Below are 9,822 nucleotides of genomic sequence, written 5' to 3' on the forward strand. Positions count from 1 at the left end.
AATGAAGAAAACAATATTCACAAGAATATATAAAAAATGAGCCCTCTGCCTTTGAGAAATACATTAACAGAGTTAAGAGCAACTTTGTATAAAAGTGAGGTAGATTTAATGAAATGTTCACAGCTATGAAATAGTTTCCATTTGGGGTTATAGTCTATGCAACCTAAATCCATATTTGCCAAATGCTCGTCTCTTGCTTTGTCAGAAAACGACAGACACGGGTTCGGTTGTCCAGTAGACAGAAGTTTTTTTAATGGGCACGTTTGCAAAGGTGGGTCCCTCCCGCAGCAATGGAGGAACCCCGAAGCAAGGTCTGACAGGTTTTTATACCCCCTATCTGTCCTCCCCCTCCTACAAGGGCTTGGCTCACAATCTCACCTTTTTTTACCACCCCGGAGCGCCGCTAATTAACCGCAAAACCGCAGACATTCCACTTTCCGAATCCAATCAGCACAATACACATTGCAATACCCACTTGACCCGACAGCCGCCCCCTGCCGTTTCTCTTCACTCTGGTGCGAACGTGCCTCTTGCCTGCAGTCTTTCCTCCCTCCTGCCGTCCCTCTTCACTCTGGTGCGAGTGTGCCTTCTGCCCATCCTCCCTCCTGCCGTCCCCCCCAAGGCTGCCCCATGGTGCACAGCGCTCTCCCCTAGCAAACATGGTTCGTTTGAGGCCCTCACTTCTCCCTGCCTTCTCACAATCCCCCCTTTTTCTTTTCACGCCTCTGTTGGGCCTCAAACCTGGCTAACAGGATTGCTCCCTCGTCCCGGACCCGGGGCTTCACACACTGGGACAATTCCCACAAGCAGGGAGGCATTGCATTAAGCAACATACTAGGACCAGTAAGGCAATGAAGCCAATAGCTAGCACAGAAAGTTGTTTTAACCAAGCAAAGTTAGGTAACCAACTAGTGAGCCACGACCAATTCCATCCCTCTGGATCCTTGGATATGCGAGAGGCTAAGGTCTTCAACTTGGCTAGTTTTGCTTCAATATAATTCTCATTGTTGGTTAGGTTAAAGCAACAAAGACCTTGAAAAGATTCACAGCCTTGTCCTGCCCTTAATAGGAGATAGTCTATAGCTATCCGATTTTGAATGACCGCCCTCCTGATCTCAGTGACTTCTTCAGTGAGGGCTGCAATGAGAGAGGATGTAAGGTTGACACTTTTAGCCAGGAGGCAGGCCACCTTCCTTAGGTCCAGGTAAGCTCTTCCGCTTAGTGCAGGAACCCCTACTAAGGAGAGGGCCAGAGCCATGGCTTCTGTTTCGGACAAGAGTGTCACATCACTCTCACAATCAGATGGCAGCTCCCTTTTCTTTTTCTTTTGATGGGTGCGCTTGCATTGGAGGCAGGGCATATAGAGAGGTCAGGCGCCCTATGGCACAAGGGCCCCTGAACTATAGGCTGGAACATAGGTGTAAGCTTCATGTCCACATAACAAAAAGAAACCTTTAGGTAGGTATAGAGGGGTTGAGGCGTAAAGGATATTATAGACCCCTCCACAAGTGAAAGCAGGACCTTTTGAGGGCAATGGGGGGTACGGTTCTGGGTATTGTTGAAATATACACATTGAGTTGCATTGGTTATCCCCAAGAGATTTAGAGCCATTTGCCTTTGATTAGTCCAGGGTCTTGGTATGGGAGAAGACCCAAAATGATAGAACACCCCCCCCCCACGGGGATCATCCCCAGTGATCAAAGCTGTCTGTGCCAATTCTACGCCTTTATGTTGGTCATCTCCTCCCCTGCCTTAGTTCAGTTCCTTTTAAGTTTTACTTTGAGTCCGTCTCCCGGTTGGGCAGTCCACAGTCGGGGGTCGGGAGCTCGCTTAACCCGATGGTAGTGGGTCCAACCCCCCTGTCGGGTCCGAACCGCTGATTCAGTTGTCAGGAGAACTTGGTATGGTCCCTCCCAAGACGGTTTCAGCTTCTCATCCTTCCACGTCTTTATCAGGACCCAATCCTCTGGCTTGTGGGGGTGTTGGTCTTTCAGCAAGGGGGCCGTTGAGCGAGGAGTCCCTGTTTTCTTAGAGACAAGAGAAATTGTGACAGTACCAAGAGATACTTTCTTAGGAAGGCATCCTTTAGCTCGGGGATAGGCTCTCCCATTGGAGCCAGGAAAGGTCTTCCCATCATCAACTCGAACGGGGAGACCCCCACATCCTTGCGAGGGGCTGTCCGCATTCGAAGCAGGGCAACCGGAAGTGTCTTTGTCCAAGATAGCCCTGTTTCCAATCCCAGTTTGGTGAGATGTTGCTTCAACAGCCCGTTGGCCCTTTCCACTTTCCCACTGGAGTCAGGATGCCAAGGGGTGTGGAGTTCCCATCGAACCCCCAGGCTCCAGTACCACGGCTTTACAGTGTCTACCAAAGCCTGCACCCCCCAGTGAGACCCTTCGTGCAGTTTCTCCACCATCCCCCTCATGTCAGCACGGCTCACTACTGGGGTCCCCTCAATTGTAACCCAATGACCTGCTTCCTCCCTGCAACCTTCCCTTTCCAGCAGCTGTGAGTAAACCCCGTTCCAGCCAAATTTTCCTGAAAGTGTGCACTACTCCCCAGGCGTATTGCAAGTCTGTGTAGACGATGAGGGACACTCCCTTTCCCAACTCTAGTGCCCATTTCAAAGCGTGCACTTCACACAGCTGAGCCGACCAGTCCGCTGGTAGTGCCCCCTTCTCTATTGTCTCTCCCTCCGCCGTCACTATCGCATATCCTGACTTCCTTTGTCCCTGCTCTACTCGGCTAGACCCATCCACAAACCAGACCTCACCCTCCTCCAGCGGGACCTCCTGCAGGTCCTCCCGGGTCTTTGTTTGCAGCTGCAACAGGGTGAAGCACTCGTGCTCCGCCGGCTCCCATTCTTTCCGCTCCCCCGCAAGAAACTCCGCTGGGTTCAAATTCCTGTCTGTTCCTACCACCACATCAGGACTTATCCGGAAAACTGTCTCATATTTCAACATCCTCCCTTCTGTCATCCAAGCAGCCGCCTGCTGACTAAGCACACTTAAGATCTGATGGGGTGAATGGACAATCACGGGGCTCCCAAAAGTGAGTTTTTTCCCTTCTGTCACTAACACAACAGCGGCAGCCACTGCCTGCACACAAGTCGGCCATCCCCTCACCACTGGTTCTAGGGCTTTGCTCAGGAAGGCCACTGGTTGATATTTCCCAGCCCGTCTCTGAGTCAGCACTCCAATGGCAGTTCCCCCATGGGCTGTAACGTATAGGTGAAAGGGGAGGGCCAAGTTCGGTAGAGCCAGAGCCAGGGCCGTCACCAGGCTCCTTCGTAATTCTCCCCACTTCTCTGTGTCCCTGTCTGTCCATTCTACCCTGTCAGATGATCCTTTCAACTTCTCATACAGAAACTGAGCCTTGCTCATGTACTCATCTATCCATAGCCGGCAATATCCTACTAGACCCAGAAACCGCCGCACCTCCGTTTTAGTATGAGGGGGCTTCAACTGCATTATCCCCTGTATCCGAGAAGGATCAATCAACTTCTCGCCCTTCCGGAGTACATGTCCTAAATACTTGACCTCCCTTTCCACAAATTGGACCTTCCCTTTTGACACCTTCAATCCTTCCTCAGCCAACCAGTTCAATAAAGCCACTGAGTCTTCTCTCACCTTTACTTCCTTCTCTCCAGACACCAACAAATCATCCACATACTGCAGCACCCGAGAACCCCCCGGGGCCTGGAACCCCTGGAGTTTCTCTTCCAATGCCTGTCCAAACAAGAGGGGGCTCTCGGTGTACCCCTGGGGCAGCACCGTCCATCTCAGTTGTTGCTTCAGCCCACACCTCCCATCCCGGGACAGCGGGTATTGGGCTTGCCGCAAACCCGTCAGCCCTGGTTTCAAGGGGATGCTAATTGGGGCTATGCGAAACCGACCCGCCCCCCCCTCCCCTGCCCATACCTCAGGGTTCACTACCTCCACGTCCGCCTCCCGCAACAAACACATCCTTTCTGCCTGTTCCACATTCCACAACTCCATTCCTAGACTACCCATTAGATCCCTTTCCAGCAGGTTCACTCTTGCCTGTGGGATCAGTAACACATCTGCAGTTACCTCCTTCCCATTCCACTCCAGTCTCACTTCCTCCAGTACGTTTGCCTTGACCGGAGAGCCTCCCACCCCCATCACCGATACCGACGCGCCCCGGGATTTCGCAATCCCTGGGATCGGTTGGCACAGCGATGTTCGAGAGGCTCCGGTGTCCACGAGGAACTGCTGTTCCTCGCCGGTGGGACCCACCGTGATGTTTACCAAGGGTTCCCCGTGGGTCCCGGTTGGGGAACCATAACCCCCCTAGTCGTACAGGGGGAAACTCCTCTCATGTTCTCCCGATGTTCAGCATTATTGGGATCCCAATTTGGGTCTGCCAGAGGGAATTTAGTATCCGCGGCCAGGGCATTTGGGACATTTGCATTCCTTCGCTCCCAAGCCCCGAGCGCAGCTCGCCGAATCTGGCCCCTCTCTTCTGGCGTATAGAGGTGGGCTAAAATGTAATTCAGTTCCCCCAGGAGTATTCCACCGGGCCGAGAAAAAGTTCCAATTGTTCGGCGGCGGTATGGGCGTTCTCTTGCATACGAGGGAGGGTCTTTTTTAATTCCCTCAACTCACTGGGTTTGATGGGAACCGTTACGTAACTGGTGACGGCCACCCCCTGTGCGTTCGTTCCGTTCGGGACCTCCAGGACGGAGAAGGCACTGGCTGACCTTAGAATAAAGGGCAAGTTCTGAATGTCTTGGTTCAGCTGGTCCAGCTCTTTCCGCAGCCCGGGATAGGGTGGGGGCGCCGAAGGGGGAGCGGTAGGAAGAGGAGGAGGAGGAGGAGGTGGCGGCCCCCATTGAGGTCCAGTCAGCCAGAGGTCCTCCTCATCCTCCTGTTCTTTTTGGACAAAAAGTTTGGCTAACTTGGGTCGAGGCCCCTCCCAATGAACATGGAACCAGACTTCCACATAGGGTTCCTGTGTTAACATTTTATGCTCCACAATGTAGTTTTTTAGTTGGGTCACCCAGTAATTACTGGGGATTCCAAGAGTATCCCAATGGTAGGGGAATTCAGGGTCCACTAGTGGATATTTTGGCCATTCTTTAGTGCACAAAGTTATCATGGTCGGTTTTTCCAGACCCCTGGTGAATGGACACAACCAGGGTGTCTCCCATTGTTGCAACAATTGTCCTAATGGAGAATCCGTGGGGATTCCCCCTACTGCGTTTTTCCCACTGGCCCCTGGCCTTACACTCTTACTCTGCGCCTTACCCATCCTTCCTGACTACGTTTCCCACCTTACAGAAGGTCCCGGACTCTTCTGTCCCCTTGCGGCGTCCAACGCCTCGTAACCACGCTAATCTCCCCGAGGTTATGGGTAGACTGTACTCACCAGACCTCCCGGAGGTCCCCTCGTCGGCCGACTTCCTCTTTACTTCTGTCTGACTGGCGATTGGAGTCCCGTCCCGGACCCGACTCCGGGGAAAACGGGAGACACCTCAACGGGGTGTTACGGCCGATTACTCACCGGTTCCCCACAGTCCGGTCCACGTCGAGGACTCCTGGCTGGCTCGCCAATTTTGTCAGAAAACGACAGACACGGGTTCGGTTGTCCAGTAGACAGACGTTTTTTTATTGGGCACGTTTGCAAAGGTGGGTCCCTCCCGCAGCAATGGAGGAACCCCGAAGCAAGGTCTGACAGGTTTTTATACCCCCTATCTGTCCTCCCCTCCTACGAGGGCTTGGCTCACAATCTCACCTTTTTTTACCACCCCAGAGCGCCGCTAATTAACCGCAAAACCGCAGACATTCCACTTTCCGAATCCAATCAGCGCAATACACATTGCAATACCCACTTGACCCGACAGCCGCCCCCTGCCGTTTCTCTTCACTCTGGTGCGAACGTGCCTCTTGCCTGCAGTCTTTCCTCCCTCCTGCCGTCCCTCTTCACTCTGGTGCGAGTGTGCCTTCTGCCCATCCTCCCTCCTGCCGTCCCCCCCAAGGCTGCCCCATGGTGCACAGCGCTCTCCCCTAGCAAACATGGTTTGTTTGAGGCCCTCACTTCTCCCTGCCTTCTCACACTTTGGAGATACGTGGGATTTTTGTTTGCTTGTTTGTTAGTAACACTTATATCCACTTTTGGTTCAGGAGCTCAAGATGGTACAGGCAGTGCTCTCTCTTCCATTTTTCCCCACAACAGGTAGGTTTGGCTGAAAGAGAGAAACTGGTCCAGAGTCGCACAGTGAACTTCCAGGACCAAGGGTGGACCTCAGCCTGGCTCTCCTGGTGTCAGTCCACACCTTAATTGCTACATTGCAGACTACAAAGTCCACACATATTTGCATACTTCTAGGACTGCCTTTTCCATTTGTTTGTTGATACATGGTTTCCTTCTTCCCCCACAATCAGGTCCTGGGGAAAACTCTAACTGGAGGTGTTTGTTCGGGAGCATTTTAAGGAGAAAATGCCTAACTGTGCTTCATAGCATGATTCAGCACAATAAACAGTGGCCACTGCTCCTTCCATGGAGCAAAATTAATACTCTGGTTGCTACAATAAGCAAAGGAAACATGAAGTGGCTTCAGGAGCAAAAAGGAGGCCCAGCACTGTTTTTGGATCACAGAAAGTTGCCTTCTTCCAGCGTGAGCCTTTGATCCATGTAGCTCGCAGTTGTGTATGCTACAATCCAGGGTTTTAGAAAATACTATTTCCTGGCCCTACTGGAAATGTTGGAAGTGGAAACTGGGATCTTTTGTATGCAAAGCTTAGTAGGTACTACTGTGACCCATCCCCAGCAAAGCTGCATCTTCTCTTGCTGGTTTGGAACCTTTAAAATAGGATTTTCTTGATGTTTCTGTTATCAGCATGTGAGAATCAAGCGACACAAATCTCTCTGGGTTAACCAAAAGTAAAAAGTTTATTGGAAGCATTTGCAAAGGCTGGTGGGCCTCACTGCAAATAAGAAGCCACACCCACATACAAACTCCGGCATAATTATATACATTCCCGATCGCAAGTCCCTCCCCTTTCCCCATTGGCTAAGGTACTCAGGGTGTACAGTCTTTCCGGCCGCTCTATGATTTTTCCCTGGTCCCTCCCACCTCATCCATTGCATCTATGGTAATTTTCTCAAGGTTTCAGCTAATCTGCATTATACTGATAAAGATTGCCCCAGATTAAATCAATTTAAATTTACATTGTCCCTCGCAAAGAGGCAACTTCCTCTCCATCTGCCACTACTTGATGATCATAACACTTAACACTACTTCTTTATCTCTCACAAGCAGAATTTGAAGGGCTTATACATTGGCTGAAGTTAGCACCACTAAAAGGTAAGCCTGGACCAAAATATTCTGTTGCTTCAGGTTGAACCATGTATCAGCAAACCAAGGGAGAAGGCAAACCTAGAAGTGCCAATACCAGGTTGCCTTGATTCCCACAACAAAGTAATCCAATCAACCATTAACCCAGTCAAATCTCTTTATTAGCAGTTCTCACAGCACTCAGTCACACCATCTGGATCAAAAAGCATTATTTTGAGAACACAAGAGTCCTTGACCACTTTTTCCACAGTGCCTACTATCCCATGAATCTTTGAGCCTGGAAAGGACTGGCAAGTCTGTAATATCATAGCCCTCCCCCTTTTGCCAGGCAAGCAATGGCAGTAGGCGTGACTGCAGCCAATCAGGGTTTGCGAGGTATGTTCTATACATTGCCAACAAGTTTTTTTATGGAGAGAAAGGTTTGTTTTTTCAGCTGTTCTTCTCCAGATATTTCTCTTAAAGGACTAGGAATGCAAAATAAATCAAGTGACTCAGTTTAAATGATTCCTACTCTTCAACTTCATTGGGTCAAATTAGCTTAATTCTGTATCTGACTGGGTCTGTTTAGGGTTAAGCCCTGTGGTTTATTGACTGGAGTGGTTAAGTCCTTTTAGGTGTTTACAAATCCCATTGTGTGACAGTTGGTGCACTGTATAGTAGACCTTGTCTAGTCCCCCAAATTAAGCAGGGACTGACCTGGTTAATACTTGGATGGGAGACAACCGAAACACCCCAAGGCAAGACAATAAACTTCTAGAAGAGAACAATGACAATTATATGAATGTGTCTCTATAGTCACCAGGAGTTAAGCTCCACTTGAAGGAATCTTTACTTTTATGATGCATTGAAATACTGAAGTGTGCTAGAAACAAAACTAATGTTGTATATAACTTACTGAACATGCTATCAGAGGTTTTCAAGCTGTATGTAACAAAGTGATATCAAAAGCAATGCTCCATCCCTTAATGAAACTTTTCAACTCAAGTTCTTCAGTGATGGTTAGAGTGTTATCTTCCCTACTAATATTTGCTTAGTCTAGTGTTTCTCAACCTCATCGACTTGAAGATGTGTGGACTTCAACCCCCAGATTCCCCAGCCAGCCATGCAGGCTGGAGAATTCTGGGAGTTGAAGTCCACACATTTTCAAGTTGATGAGGTTGCAAAACACTGGCTTAGTCCTTTCATAACTTGTGGTATTAAAACACAAACATAACCTGCCCTTAATAAATTGTAAAACCATCATATTTTTTTCAATGTACTAGAAAAATCTTTCACGTATGCCTGAATACAAAGCATGCATTTTTATGAACTCTAAACTATAGTATTCATATCTACAATATAGTAGGGACTTACATGCTTATAAAGTTCATCCATTTATTGTAACATCTCTGTAGCGATGAAGCATTTCATAGAACTCTAGCAGCATGGCTGCTTATTATAACCCAGATATATCTTCTTAATGCATTTTTGTCTTTAGGTTTTTAAAATCAGAAATAACAAAATCCAAGTTATGAGCAATCCACATGGTGCAAGAGAACATCTAAAAGTAGAACTGCATTTTGCAACCTTAAGTTTTCCCAAATGTAGGATTTCCTCATGAAGGAAATAAATGGTTGGGAGGACCATTTACACGGGAGTGGGGAAGAAGTATAGGAGAGAAGTAGTTCACTAATACTTGAGTTCACCAATTCAACTATGGATCCCACTCTGTGTGCCTACCTGATTTTTATTTTCTCTTTTCATATAAAAAATAGCTAAACAGAAATCTGGAATGCAGCAAAATAGAGTATAGCATCTAGCATCATAGTTATTTCCTGTAATAGTCAGTTTACAGACTGATAAGAATTCAGGAAATAGCTTTATAAACAACCATCTGCAAGTTCCTTCATTACCTGTGAAAAGAACCTCTCGCTGGTTCAAGGAAAGTTGTTAGAAAGAAACTAAGAAAGTTTCTATATTAGGTGATAAATTGGTTCTAAATTGGAAATAGCTCAGTTGCTAAAATTCTTGTAACTCTGTCCCCATAAATCTTGTTAAAGAAGACTCTGTGGGCATTTTGCTTGGAAGAATTACTTTTGGATGTATTGACTAGCAAAGAGCCTGATATTCCCAAGAATACCTCCGGGCCGTACATGAGTTTGAACAATCATTTCTCAAAAATGAGGCTATCAACAGCATAGAGCTTTGTCTGGAAAAGTTTAGTTCTGCCAGCAGAAAATAAAAGTGGATGGTTGGGGTAATAGCATCTTGGGGTACTAAAGCATGTAGCAAGAAACAAGTCTATCAGTTTGTCTTCTGGTAAATGCAAATTTTGTGAAAGGTCTCAACGTTCATGGCAGCAATTCTATGAACAGTCAAGCTTCACCATGGCAGTCATTTTATGACAGCACTCACAACTTGCTCACAGAATATTTCTTAAAAGGTCCCCACTAGCCCCCCAAAATTGCTTTCCTCTGGCCTCATCTGTCTAAGATCTCCAAGATCAAAGATTTCTTATTGTC

This window comes from Python bivittatus, unplaced genomic scaffold (genome assembly GCF_059951505.1).
Source record: "Python bivittatus isolate LINGU-HERP-01145 unplaced genomic scaffold, Pbiv_v1 ctg000840_np1212, whole genome shotgun sequence".
In the NCBI taxonomy this organism is placed as follows: Eukaryota; Metazoa; Chordata; class Lepidosauria; order Squamata; family Pythonidae; genus Python; species Python bivittatus.